Consider the following 14,592-nt stretch of genomic DNA (forward strand, 5'->3'; position numbering starts at 1 on the left):
CCTTCCGGAAATTCTTGTGATTCACTTGATTCAGGAAGATAGTTTGCACACTTGGACAAATCACTTTTTTATAAGTGGAGGAAGGTTACACGGCTCAAAATAGCCTGGAACTGAAACTCCCCTCCAGGTCCTCCCCACCTTTCTATGCAAAACAAAGATCTCTCTCACTCGAAAAAAAAAAAAAAAGGTGGGGGGCATTAAGGTTGATTACGCCCAGCTCCCAGCTGGTCCAGCCTCTGGCCAATCTCCAAAATTCCTTGCCCCAGCCGTTTAAGAAATAACTACTCTGAACAACCTCGGAAAAGAACAGACCCCCTTTAGACAGTAACTTTCCACATACACGCCTATATATACTTGCTCATTTCTTAGGTTAGTGCCGCAACTCGCTAATCCGACTGCTGCCCCTTCTCGCCTCATTAAAGATCTGTTCCTGTAAAGTGCCGGTCTCTTTCTTTTTCTGAACCTCGCCTTCTCTAACTCCCTTACCTTACAATAAAGACAAAAATTTGTTCATCTGGATACACACTGAGCTTATCAGAACAACACGATTTTTAAAAAAAAATACTATATTAACCCCAAAGAACGCAGAAAAGAGGGAGAAGAATCGAAGAACAGATGAGACAAATAGAAAACAAGCAGCAAGACGGTAACAGATGTAAATCCCACCGTGTCAATAATAACATTAAATATAAATTGTATAATCATTACAAAACATTACAAGTAAAAAAAAGTCTCAAACATTTGACAGTTGGAGACTGCCAAACTGAATTTTAAAATAAAAGAACTGTCTGTCATCCACAAAATACCAACTCTCGATATAAAAGACACACAGAAAAGGATGGAACAAGATCACAGCATGGAAACGCCATTCCAGAGCTGGCTCACCTGACCCAAGTCCCTGGTTCCTTTCCTGTGTTGGAAAAGCCGGAAAGGAATGAGGAGGCGACTGGGAGGGCGAACAGACACAGAACAAACTGCACGGCGGGAGCGGCCACACTTACCACAGGAAGGACGACACAGCGGCCTCAGGCCAGCGGACCCAGAACGTTCCACGGAGCCGCGGCGCCGCCGAGGGCCGGACGCTGCGGCCTGTCCCTGCCGCCCACCCCCCGTCGTCCCCACAGAGGGCTTCCTGCGCGAGCTGAGGGGCACGCTACACTGAAAGGCGGCCTTCGAGAGGCTGCAGGGCGCCGTGAGGCTGAGGCCCGGGCACCGGCACAGCGGTGGTGCACCGCGTCGGCACGCGCGCGGGGCGGGACAGGGCGCCGCGTGCAGCTCACCGCGTGCCCTCAGCGGCGCGGCAACGCTCAGGCCCGAGCCGGGCGAGGGCGCGGAGCCGGGCGACGGCGGCGAGCCTCACGTGTGCGACCTCGTGTGCCGCGCGACTTGTGCCAGCGCCGCGCCGGGCGCCCTGCTGGGGGCGTGGCCACTTCACCCGCGTGACCGGCTGCTTCGGGAGCATGTGGCAGATCCCGTGACGACGACAGCCCTGTGGACCGCGAGGTCTCGGGGTCGCTGCAGCTGCCTGGGGCTCGGCAGTGAAGCTGCTGGCCGAGGTCGGGGGAGATCAAATAAACCACCGACTTGGATGCAGGGTAAAGACAGAGCTCCTGGGACCGGATTGCCTGAGTATGAAGCCTAGCTCCTGGCTAACTAGGTGGAGTAAACTACCTTACCATAGCCGCTTTGGGCTTCACTCTCTCATCTTTTAAATGGGGATATTAAGTCTCCTTCTCAAAAGACCAAAGTGAGAATTACGCTGGTGCATAATGGTTAATACTGATGCCAATTTTTAATGGTAAATGGCAACCTTTAAAATAGTGTTGTCTATCTTTAGCAAATAGCATTTGTTTAAATACCTTTCTCTAATCCTACTCGTTGTAGTTATTCACAATAGATATGTATTTTATTGAATAGCTTCTCAACATCTATTGATATCCTTTAGTTTGTTGGTATAATCAAATATGTTGATAAAACTTCTTGTTTCTGAAGTCCTTGCAGTACTGAAATTGATCCCATTTGTTTATATCATAATTTTATAAATGGATAGCTGGGTTCAGACTTCCAACAGTTTACTTGAAATATTTGCTTCTATATTTGTAATTGAAATTCATCTTATTTTCTCTGGTGTGCTATCTTTACAAAGCTTTATACAATGAATTAGGAGTCTTTCATTTTTTCCTGTGGACTGGAATTATTTAAATAGCATAGGAATTACATGATCTATGAATTTAGATTAAACTCAGTGGTAAAGCCATCTGAGCCTCCATTGAATTCAGCTATGCTTATTAGTCTGTTCGAATTTTCTTTATCATTTGGGGTCAAATGGGATATTGTATGTTTTGACAGTAAGTTGTCCGTTTCTCTCAGTTTCCAGATTTATTATCATGAGTTTGTACAAGATGCTTTAATATAAATTTTTAAGCTTTTCTGTAATGTATCTTATTAATAACATTGTACATTTATTCTTCTCTGTCTCTTTTTAAATTAAGTTTACCAGGAATTTATTATCCTTTTTAAAGAACAAAAATGTGTATTTTGTATCATGTAACATAGAACATGTCATGTATCACCAAAAAATTAAGGAACAGTATCTTAAACAAGACAATAGTTCATTTCTCTCTCAGGTAAGAGAGGTGCAGAGGTGTGCAGCCTGGAACTGTGTCTGAGCACCGTGACATCATCAGGGTCCCAGACATAGTCTTCAAGCTGTGATTGCACTGCCTAGCTTCCAACCTTGTGATCTTATCATTCACAACTGTGGTGCTTTAATGATCAGATTTGTGTTTCTGGCCAGCAGCAGGCAGAAGGGAAAGATAAAAGAATTGCTTCACCAGTAATTCAACCCCCTTTATTAGCCATCCCAGAAGTTCCGACCATACTTTTGTTTATTTATCATCTACCAGAAGTTAATCATAAAGCTACAGTCTGAGGCAAGGAAGTTCTAGGAACGCAGCCTAAGTAGATTTCCACCTGGAAAAAAAAAAAAAGAGCTAAATCAAAGTTCTATTCTTGGATAATCGGACAGGAATGAATATGAGGTGGGGCTGGAGGTACCTGCTGCAATTTCATGTATCCTGTCCAATGTTTCTGCTTTCATTTCTACTTTGAATTTTCACAGCTTCCATTTCAGTTAATGTTTCTTCCTAATTTCAGTTGGTTTATTTTGATACTCATTTTTTAAGCCCTGAGGTCAGTTTTTTTTTTTTTACTTTCAAATAAATTACAATAAAACAATTGAGAATGTAAGTTTGAAATCCTGTATTTTGTTGTTGCTTCATTTGCTGCATCTTAACCTTCTGCCAGTGGGGTAAATGTTTATGGAGCTGTCCCAAGACAGCTAGAACTAAGACCATTAGAGTTTATGAGCTTTGAATGTATATTCTGAGATGGGTGCTAATTTGACATATTAAGTCTTTCTCAAGACTCAGTCTCTCATACCATAATTCACTGAACAAACTGCCTTTTGCCAGACATTGAGTGGTCTCTAATTCTTCAAGATTAAAAGTATTGCTGTATCTGCCATGCTTATGGGAGCTTACCTAGTAGCACAGCTGGTAAAAAAGAATCCACCAGAATCAAATGCAGACCCTGGTTTGATTCCTGGGTTGGGAAGATGTGTCTTTATTCACCTGTGTAATTACATCTGTGACTTCCCTGGTGGCTCAGACAGTAAAGCGTCTGCCTACAATGTGGGAGACCCAGGTTCAGTCCCTGGGTCAGGAAGATCTCCTGGAGAAGGAAACGGCAAACCCACTCCAGTATTCTTGCCTGAAAAATCCCATGGATGGAGAAGCCTGGTAGGCTATTGTCCACGGGGTCACCAGAGTCAGACACGACTGAGCGACTTCACTCACTCAATTACATCTGTAGGATTAATTTCTATTAGTGGAATGGCTGTGACAAAGGATGTAAAAAGGTGAAATCTGTTACCTAGCACAATACAACTTATTAGTTTGATTGTATTTTACCCTCCAAAAAGTTTTTCAGAAAATATAAAATGCTTTTTCCCATACACTTTAGGTGAGAGTTTAGATGGCAATCCTGTTGTATCAGTCAAAAGTTAAATAGGCACAACCTCTGGCACAAGTAGAGAAGCCCTCTTCTGGGAGTCTGTCTTACTGAATTGATTTTATATGTACACAAATACACTCCTTACATGATTTGGAAATAAAATCTAAAGATGATGTTAAAACTGGGGGGGATCACCTTGAAGACATGTACATGTGCTATGATTCCATTCTGTAAAATAAAACTATGTGCAAATGTAAATACACATTAGTATTTAAGTACAAAGTAAAAGAATGAAAACAATACATCCCCAACAATGGTGAGTGGTTACGTCTCAGGAGGCAAGTCAGGTTGGGCCAGGAAAGGGAGATTGTGGTTAGGAGAAAGGTCCACATTTAAGTCCATGTACTTTTGTATTCTATGTATTTTTTACACGATGGATATATTTTCATTTGACTATTAGAGGAAATAAGATACTTATTAATTAAAATTAAATTGAAATGTTGGTACATACGTTAAAGTTACCTGTACTGTCATTTCATTAGTTATACTGCTTATTTGCCACCTGATGCTTATTTGCCACTTTGACCACCTGATGCGAAGAGCTGACTGATTGGAAAAGACCCTGATGCTGGGAAAGATTGAAGGCAGGAGAAGAGGACAACAGAGGATGAGATGGTTGGATGGCATCACTGACTCAGTAGACATGAGTTTGAGCAAACACCGGAAGACAGTGAAGGACAGAGAAGCCTGGCGTGCTACATTGCATGGAGTCGCAAAGAGTCAGACACAACTGAGCGACTGAACTAAACTGCTTTTTTTATATGATTGCTTTATTTGTCTTTTAGTGTCTTGATGGAGGAGAGGAGGAGCTAGGTTCATCATTGAGGAGGTAGGTTCTTTCTCTCTTGCTGCCCTGCTAGAACATAGACTAGCTGCCACCATCCCAGGTGTCAGCTGACAAAATCCAGTGAGAGAAGGTATTTTGTCACAAAACAAATCTTAGTAATCCATCTAGCAGTCTTCTTACACACACACACGCGCGCGCGCATACACACACAAACACACACACACACACACCCGCCCCCCTCCCCCCCTTCTCGGGCATAATTTTTCCTAAGTCTCTTCCTAAACCCATCCCTAGCAGGAGAAATTAATGTGGTTACACCTCACTATAACAAAGAAGGTGGGTACCTGAGAAAAAACCTGAGATTTTTAAAAAGCAAAATGAGGGTAATGGCTACGACATGAGCAGCCAACAAGTCCTGGTAATGTGCTGAAAGGCATCCCTTTTCTCCCAGGGTAAGTACTTTCCTCTTTTGATTTTTTTACTTAATTATTCTAAAGTTTGCACTGCAAAGTAAATCTTAACAGTACGCTTTCTCCAGAAAGATCAGTTGCTATGCTCCAGCCCATATGAGACATGAAAAGTGAAAGTGAAGTTGCTCAGTCGTGTCCGATTCTTTGCGACCCCATGGACTATAGCCTATCAGGCTCCTCCGTCCATAGGATTTTCCAGGCAAGAGTGCTGGAGTGGATTGCCATTTCCTTCTCCAATATGAGACATAGCTTGGGGCAATTTATAGGGAATAGACATGTGCCTAATTAGGGTTTGAGAAGATTCCTTCCACTCTGCATGTAGCCACTGGTTAAGAAATTTTAGAGGGAATTTAATGGATTATCACATTTAATCTTAGAGATTATATAATTTGCTAAATATGTTAACATAAATATATGGTTTTAGGAATGTATCTACAGCTTGGAACCACAGCCCTCTGGTCCCCGAAAAGGAACCATCTCCTTTTGGTCTGTCTGGTTTGCCTGTGTATGTGTGTGTGTACATGCAGACACATGCACACTCAGTTGTATCTTTTTGTGACCCTGTGGACTGTAGCCCGCCAGGCTCCTCTGTCCATGGGATTCTCCAGGCAAGAATACTGGAGTGGGTTGCCATTCCTTTCTCCAGGGGATCTTCCTGACCCAGGGATTGAACCCACGTCTCATGTCTCCTGCACTGGCAGGCAGGTTCTTCACCACTAGTACCACCTGGGAAACCCTTGCCAATGACACATACATTAAACTTGTCAACAGTGTCCCAGATTTCTTTTTGCTCATTTCTGGTTTGGTTTTCTTTTTTTTTGTTGTTTTTGTTTTTTGGTGGTTGTCTTTTTCCTTCATGCCTCACATACATTGACCTTTGCTCTGGTATTTCTTCAGATTTACTAGTTCTGCCTCTTGTATTAATTCTGCAGCTAAACCCATCAATGAGCTCCTTATTTCAAATACTATATTTTGTTATTTCTAGGACATTCGTTTGATTCTTTTTATAGGTCATAATTATCTATTGAAGTATTTAATTTTATATTCATTTTATGTTTTTGTCTCTTATTTCTCATATTATCCACTTTTCTGAAACCCTTGCCTACTACTTGTATCATCTCCAGGTCTTTTTGTATTGACTGTTATATCACTAGACACTTTTCTTGCTTCTTGTCACATACGGTAACTTCTTTATTGCATGCTGGACATTGTGACTGAGACTTTATATTACATTATCAGCCTCTAAAGAGTATTGACTTTTGTCCTGGTGGCAGTTAAAATACCAACAGATCGCTTTTAGATTTTGTTAGGTCTGCTAACAGATTTGTCCTAATTCTCATGTTTTTACCCATATGACACTGAGTTTACGGAATCTCAGCTGAATGTCCAGGTATTTTTAAAATAACATTTTTTCCAGAGGATTGATAATATTCTTTATTTCTGGTTTCTATGAACAGTTAAATTTTCTGCTTATTATTTAAGTGAATTTGAAACAAACAAGATTGGTGGTGGAGGAACAACACTTTAACTTGACCACTGTGAGTTATAGCAGTTATGTTTTCTCTATAGTTCTATATGGACCTATACCCAAATCTGAATTTTCTTTTCCAACTACACAGTAATAAAAGATAATCTTTTAAAGAAAGTCTTCCTAAGAAAATCCTTAGAAAATCTCAGGATTGAAGGGAAATAAAACTTTATTACAAACAAAAAATATACTTACGTGTTGTGTTAATTAATTCCCTTCATGTCTGTGTTCACAATAAGATGAGAAGAAATGAGTTGAACATAAACAAGGATGAATGTCCATTTCTGCAGTTGAATTAAAAATAACAATCATACAAGAATAAAATAAACATTTGAGTTTAATAAGCATCTGGCATGGAAAAAAACTCAATATTTTTCCTAAATCCTGAAGTAGAGGTTTTCAGAATAAAACTAAATGTAATAATATATTGGTTGGGAGGGTTTAGGTACTTGAAGATACAGGTGTATCTGAAGATCTTCTAAGATCCAATCATTTATCATCTCCATGGCAGACAACATGCCACTGGCCTTCCCTGCAGGGCAGGTCTTGGAATATCTCCAATATTTCCCCCAAGCCTGACTCCAGTGAAGGAACATGAGTACATAAAACCCAGCCCTTAGTAAGTGGCAACAGGTGAATAAGACATGTTGTCAACTGGAAGCACAGAACCTAGACCTCCAGGTTTTGCAGAATTGTCTTGAGAAAAAATTAATACCTTGATTTCCTCCCTTTTTTATTTTGACATTTCTAAAAAGTGCACATCTATGGGAATTCCCCGGTGGCCGACTGGTTAGGACTTGGTGCTTTTACTGCCAAGGGCATGGGTTCCATCCCTGGTCGGGGAACTAAGATCCCACAAGCTAGGCAGTGCAGCCAAAAAAAAAAAAAAAAAATACGACGACAAAAAAAAAAAAAAAAAACACGTGCATAGCTAAAGCTTGGTATCAATTTTCTTTCCCTGAAGAACCAGAGTTACTCAGGTAAACTCAAGTAAATGATGTTTAAACATGTAGAACAAGAGAGAGGAATGAACTGGTGGTCTGTCTAGAACTAAAGTTCATTTTACCTTGTAGGTCTTACAAGTTTGGGTGATTATTATTCTTGAAGTTCAAGTTTGTCAGCAGTTAGTTAACTTGGGAAAGGACACAGAGGAGAATGATACCAATTTTTAGCAAATTAGCAACTGTCTATTTTGGTTGGTAAGCATATATTTCATATCTTAATCATGTTGGACATCACTTGATAAGTGGGGTATCTGAGACTTGCTCCTAATATATGCTAAACCCATCAGAAGCTTTTACCAATACCAAATGCTTTTTTGTGTGTGAAATAAGAATCTGATTTGGCCCTTGTCATACAAAGTTCTAATCTATGGCAGGCAACCCACTTAGAATTTTAAATGGATGTTGACCATATATATACACAGTTGAGCAAAGAAGTTAAGCATTTAATTTAATGAACAGAATAAAGGAAATATTTGCTTTCTGGTTGTGTCACTCTCTTAACATTAACTGAGTGCCAGCCACATTCCAGAGAGCAGAGAGTATGATGAAAACAAGGACCAGGAAATACTGTGTAGGATGCACAGCACATGAAATGTTGCTCAATTAATGTTTGTTGAATCAGTAGAAGTTTGCTGGCTTTTTCCTATGCGTTAGCTCCGAAAGTTCCCTATGAAGTACCTTTTCTGCTATTTCATTGATGAAGAGATTGAGGCTTGGAGAAGTTAATGGACTTCGTAAACCCTGGGCAGGTCCCACAGTGGGTGATTGAGCAGTGTTCTCCCTGCCTGTGCTGGGCCCACTCTTTCTCCTGGCTCAGCAGGATGCCCTTTTGTGCCCTGGGAGCTGAGTGAGAAAGGAGCTGGAACTGAAATCAGTAAGCACAGTAGATGGACCTACCAACTAACCACCGGAGAGATTTGTGAAACAGGCCGTATTCCAGGAGTGGTGAGCACAACAGAACGACAACAGTAACCGTGGGAGCCAGGTAACGCTGACACCACGTGGGGAAGAGGGGGAGGCAAAGGGGCTCACTGAGGAAGGGTGGGGAGATGGAGAGTGGGATTTATAATAAGAAATAAGTATTTGGCCTGCAGCCTCGGAATTTCCTGTGATAAGAGGGATCAGTTCAGTTCAGTCAGTTCAGTCGCTCAGTCGTGTCCGACTCTTTGCGACCCCATGAATCGCAGCACGCCAGGCCTCCCTGTCCATCACCAACTCCCGGAGTTCACTCAGACTCACATCCGTCGAGTTCGTGATGCCATCCAGCCATCTCATCCTGTGTTGTCCCCTTCTCCTCCTGCCCCCAATCCCTCTCAGCATCAAAGTCTTTTCCAATGAGTCAACTCTTCGCATGAGGTGGCCAAAGTACTGGAATTTCAGCTTTAGCATCATTCCTTCCAAAGATATCCCAGGGCTGATCTCCTTTAGAATGGACTGGTTGGATCTCCTTGCAGTCCAAGGGATTCTCAAGAGTCTTCTCCAACACCACAGTTAAAAACATCAATTCTTTGGCGCTCAGCCTTCTTCCCAGTCCAACTCTCACATCCATACATGACTACTGGAAAAACCATAGCCTTGACTAGATGGACCTTAGTTGGCAAAGTAATGTCTCTGCTTTTTAATATGCTGTCTAGTTTGCTCATAACTTTCCTTCCAAGGAGTAAGCATCTTTTAATTTCATGGCTGCAGGCACCATCTGCAGTGATTTTGGAGCCCCAAAAAATAAAGTCTGACACTGTTTCTACTGTTTCCCCATCTATTTCCCATGAAATGATGGGACCAGATGCCATGATCTTCGTTTTCTGAATGTTGAGCTTTAAGCCAACGTTTTCACTCTCCTCTTTTACTTTCATCAAGAGGCTTTTTAGTTCCTCTTCACTTTCTGCCATAAGGGTGGTGTCATCTGCATATCTGAGGTGATTGATGTTTCTCCTGGAAATCTTGATTCCAGCTTGTGTTTCTTCCAGTCCAGCATTTCTCATGATGTACTCTGCATATAAGTTAAATAAGCAGGGTGACAATATACAGCCTTGATGTACTCCTTTTCCTATTTGGAACCAGTCTGTTGTTACACGTCCAGTTCTAACTGTTGCTTCCAGGCCTGCATACAGATTTCTCAAGAGGCAGGTCAGGTGGTCTGGTATTCCCATCTCTTTCAGAATTTTCCACAGTTTATTGTGATCCACAATCAAAGGCTTTGGCATAGTCAATAAAGCAGAAATAGATGTTTTTCTGGAACTCTCTTGCTTTTTCCATGATCCAGCGGATGATGGCAATTTGATCTCTGGTTCCTCTGCCTTTTCTAAAACCCACTTGAACATCTGGAAGTTCGAACTCCTGACATCCGGACCCTAGCCTGCCTGCCTGCCTAACCAGTATGCTACCGTGGCTCACTGATAAGAGGGATAAATGTGCCTTTATTTTCAAAAGAAAAAAAAAAGGTGGGGAAGGGATAAAAGTATCTTTCACTGTGTCAATGAGGTGACTTTGTAAAGCCTGTAGGGAACAAAGTGATGGGGGCTAGTTGCCCGGTAAACCAACCACGTGATTAGAGGGGTCAGAACTTTCAGTATCCCCCCCGACACCAACAACCTCAGGGAAGGGAACAGGTTGAGACTGAACCAGTGACCCAATGGCCAATGATTTAATCAACTGTGCCTACGGTAAGGCAGTTCCCATAAAAACCCCAAAGGACAGGTTTTGGTAAACACATGGAAATTCAGGGAGAAGGAAGGGGGCCTGGAAGCTCCACACCCCTTCCCCACACCTTGCCCTGTGCATCTCTTCCATGTGGCTGCTCCTGAGTTTTACAATAAACTGCTCATCTAGTCGGAGAAGGCAATGGCACCCCACTCCAGTACTCTTGCCTGGAAAATCCCATGGATGGAGGAGCCTGGTGGGCTGCAGTCCATGGGGTCACACAGAGTCGGACACGACTGAAGCGACTTAGCAGCAGCAGCAGCAGCTCTTCTAGTAAGTGAAACGTTTCTCTTGAAATCCATGGGCCACTCTTGAAATCTGTGAGCCACTCTAACAAGTTGATTGAACCCAAGGAGGGGCTCGTGGGAACGTCTGATTTCTGGCCAGTAGGTCAAAAGCACAGCTAACCGCCTGGGCTTGCAGCCTGCATCCCAAGCCAGAGGGGAGGGGGACAAAGCGGGGGAGAGAGTCAGTCTTTGTCAGGCGGCACCCCTGGGTCTGCAAAGTCTGTACTTAGCCAGCTTCAAGATCAAAGAGCCCGGAGTCAGCGAAATAGATGTCAGTGGTTCAACGGGCAGGGGATCGGACAGGTCTGAAGCAAGGTCCTGGAGCCACACCCCATCGTGTGCTGTAGACAGTGGGCACAACATGGCAGCGGTCTGCACTCCTGGAGGAGAGGGAGGCTCCTGGTTAGGGCGGGAATTGGGGGGAGGGCGGGGGCTCATCAGTTACCAGGGGAACCAGCAAAGGGGCACGAGGCCCCTCCCGGCCCCTGTGACGAGCTAACTGGTGATGTTCTGGTCTAAAGGTTAGAACGGTCACAAGCTGGGGCGGGGGCAAGTGGGTAGGAAGCTCAGCTGCGAGAGTACTGCGTGGGTAAGGCAGGCTTTGGGGCCCTGGGGATGCACAGAGAACAAGACAACAGCCTTCTCGGGAGGCCTCATCACACAGCGTTGCAGGACTAAACCCTTAACTAGTGCAATCTGATGTTACCTCCAGGAGGCTGAATTGAGTTGAACTGTACAGCACATAGCTAGTGTCCCAAGAATTGCTGGTGGGTGTAGGGAACACCCGCTCATATACGTTGAAACTGCCAACGAGAACCTGTTCAGAGAGAAAGCGAAACCATCCAAGGCTTCCAGGCAAATTCGCTCCTTGATGCAGAAAGAGGGCATCTTGAGAATTTGCCCCACGCTGTGTGAGAGAGTATTTTAAAGCCAGCGTTCTGAACGGAAAATGCAGCTCTTTAAGAGATATGCGGTCATTTAGAGGTCATGGCTGCTCACCGGTGAGCCAAACCCCAAATCTGGCCCAAATCATCCTTCCTTTGCCTTAAAAATAATGAAATGTGGTGCTTGAGTTAGGGTCTGTATTCCTCAGGGTGCCCGTTATTCCCTATTCACCGCTGTGTTGTCCGTCTAGCCCTTTAACCACCCACAGGTGGGCCTGCTCCACCAATATGGAGGTCCCAAACCTCAGTTTCAAAAGGAACAAAATTAGACCAGCGTGGAATAATTTTTTATTGGCTTGTTGGTGGATTTCTTTGGGCTCATCCTTGTTTTTCAGACACTCCTTTCAACCTGGCTTATAATTATGCAACAACAGTACCTGCTAGAATCAATCAGCAGCCTTCCAAACCCAGACACGTTCATCCTTATCCAAATGTAATTCATCTGAAATGCCATGTTGGTGTGAGCATTATGCATTACTGCATGGGCTTCTATTTTCTTCTTAAATAATGAATCACCCTAATGGAAAATATTCCCTCTAAATAAATTTTAATGAGCACTTATTTGCCCAAATTGTCCTTTCTCCGAATGGCAGAAATTTAATGTGAACTTGAATTATCAGGGGCATTTTGTGATAATGGGCTTTGGGAATACATCATGCAAAGATGACTTATTTTCCTATACCATCCTAAAGTGCAAGTGCTAGGGTAACAACGTCTCAAATGCGAAGTCAGTTCCAGTGCCTTCACTCACGTCTCTACAGGGAAATGTCACATCAAACAGCACGTCAAGGTGTAAGATATTACTGGAGATTGAAGACGACAAGAAGCCTAATTGTTATAGACGTCATATACCCCCAGACTTCGCCATGACAAATGGCATGTGTCTGCTACATGTTTTTGATTCCATGCATTGAATTGTTTTCCTTTTAAGATTTTTTTTTTAATGTGGACCATATTAAAGTCTATTGAATCTGTTACAATGTTACTTCTGTTTTATGTTTTAGCTAACATAAAGATCTTAGCTCCTGGACCAGAGGTTTTAGCTCCCCAACCAGGGATCAAAAGCTCAGCCCCTGCATTGGAAGCCTTAACCACTGGACCACTGGGGAAGTCTCCCCGAACTGTTTTTCTGAGGAGTAAAAGTGAAAGTGTTAGTCACTCAGCTGTGTTCGACCCTTTGCAACCCCGTGGACTATAGCCCTCTAGGCTCCTCTGTCTATGGGATTCTCCAGGCAAGAATACTGGAGTGGGTAGCCATTCCCTTCACCAGGGGATCTTCCCAAGCCAGGGATTGAACCCGTGCCTCCTGCATTGCAGGCAGATTCTTTACCATCTGAGCGACCAGAGAAGAAAGCAAATAGGAAATACCACTCTGTACTGTGGGCAGGCTAGAAACTGGGGCCTTGTGCTCAGCAAGAATTAGAGTCAGGCCAGATGCAGAATTTGGAGAAGTGCCTTCCAGAGAAGAGCTCTGGCCTCAGCAAGAATTACAAGTCTATGGAGTAGGGAGCCAGGCTCAAGGGTGCCCCCTTAGACTCCAGGATGCATGCTGTTAATTAATCTTCTAGACTTTCTCTCCATCTGAAATACTGCCAAAGGGAGCTGTTGCCATTTCTGAATCATTTTTTATAATCAAAATGACACTGAGAGGGATTGTTTAGTCCAAGTATAAAAATTTTGTATCACATACCTACTAGAAGCTCCAGAATATTAAAAAAAAAAAAAAAAAAAAAAAAAACGAAAAACACTAAAAGAGAGACAGAGCTCCCATTTTCTTTTTTGTTACTGAAGTATAATTGACATACAACACCATATCAGCTACAGGTGTACAAAAGAATGATTCAATATTTGTATACAGAGCAGAATGATCACCTCAATAAATCTAGTTAACTTATAGAGAGTCTCTGTTTTCAAGGAGCTCTGTTCTGGGATGCTCAGCAGCAAAGTCAAAAACACCTGAGCATATCAGCAGGTTCCTTTTTTCCAACCAGAAGAGTGTTTACTCAATGAGCACCTCTAGGGCACAAAGGGGCCCCAGGATCCAGCTCTTCCCGTTCCCAGGAGGTTCTGGGTGTTGTGGGGCAGTGAGGACTCCAGATGCTAAGGGCCACATCCCCCACCAGCCTCCACCAGGTCTGTGGATGCCCTGAACACTCTGCTTCCTTCTCAGTAAAACGGGGGAGAAGACGCCCATCCTGTAAGGCAGTGGTGAGGCACTTACAGACGGTAGACATTTAAGGAATGTTCTCTGAACCTCCCGTCCTGTGAGCAACCATCTCCTGTCTCCTCTCCCCACTGCATCGAAGTGGCTCCACTGGAGCCACTTTTTCTTCCTCCTTCCTCGCGTCCCTCCTTCTTCCTCTTCTCCCTTGATCTTTCCCGTTTCTTCCTTTTCTGTCACCTCATCTATGATGCCATTGGCCTGCCATGGCTAAAAGCTCTAATGGGACTGAGGTGTCAGTCACATAATGAGCTGCTGTTATACTTCACTCATCATTAGCAACTGATTTACTGGGAAAGCTCTACTCCAGGTAAAATCATTACCTGCCAGCATGACGCGACTTGTAGACTAGACAGGTTTCGCCTGCCCAGAATACTTCCGGTGTTCTTTAAATAACAGCGCTCTGATTTTTCTTTGCAAAACTAATCAAAGCCTTTGGTTGTGTCAATCACAGTGCCACTGGACATTCACACAGGACAACTCGACTCCGTTTCCCAGAACTTGAATCTCAAGAGAAATGACTCATCATGGGAAGGAAGGTGGATCTAAGCCATTGCTATATATATATTCTCATTTA

The sequence above is a fragment of the Budorcas taxicolor genome, chromosome 18, assembly GCF_023091745.1.
Source record: "Budorcas taxicolor isolate Tak-1 chromosome 18, Takin1.1, whole genome shotgun sequence".
Taxonomy (NCBI): domain Eukaryota; kingdom Metazoa; phylum Chordata; class Mammalia; order Artiodactyla; family Bovidae; genus Budorcas; species Budorcas taxicolor.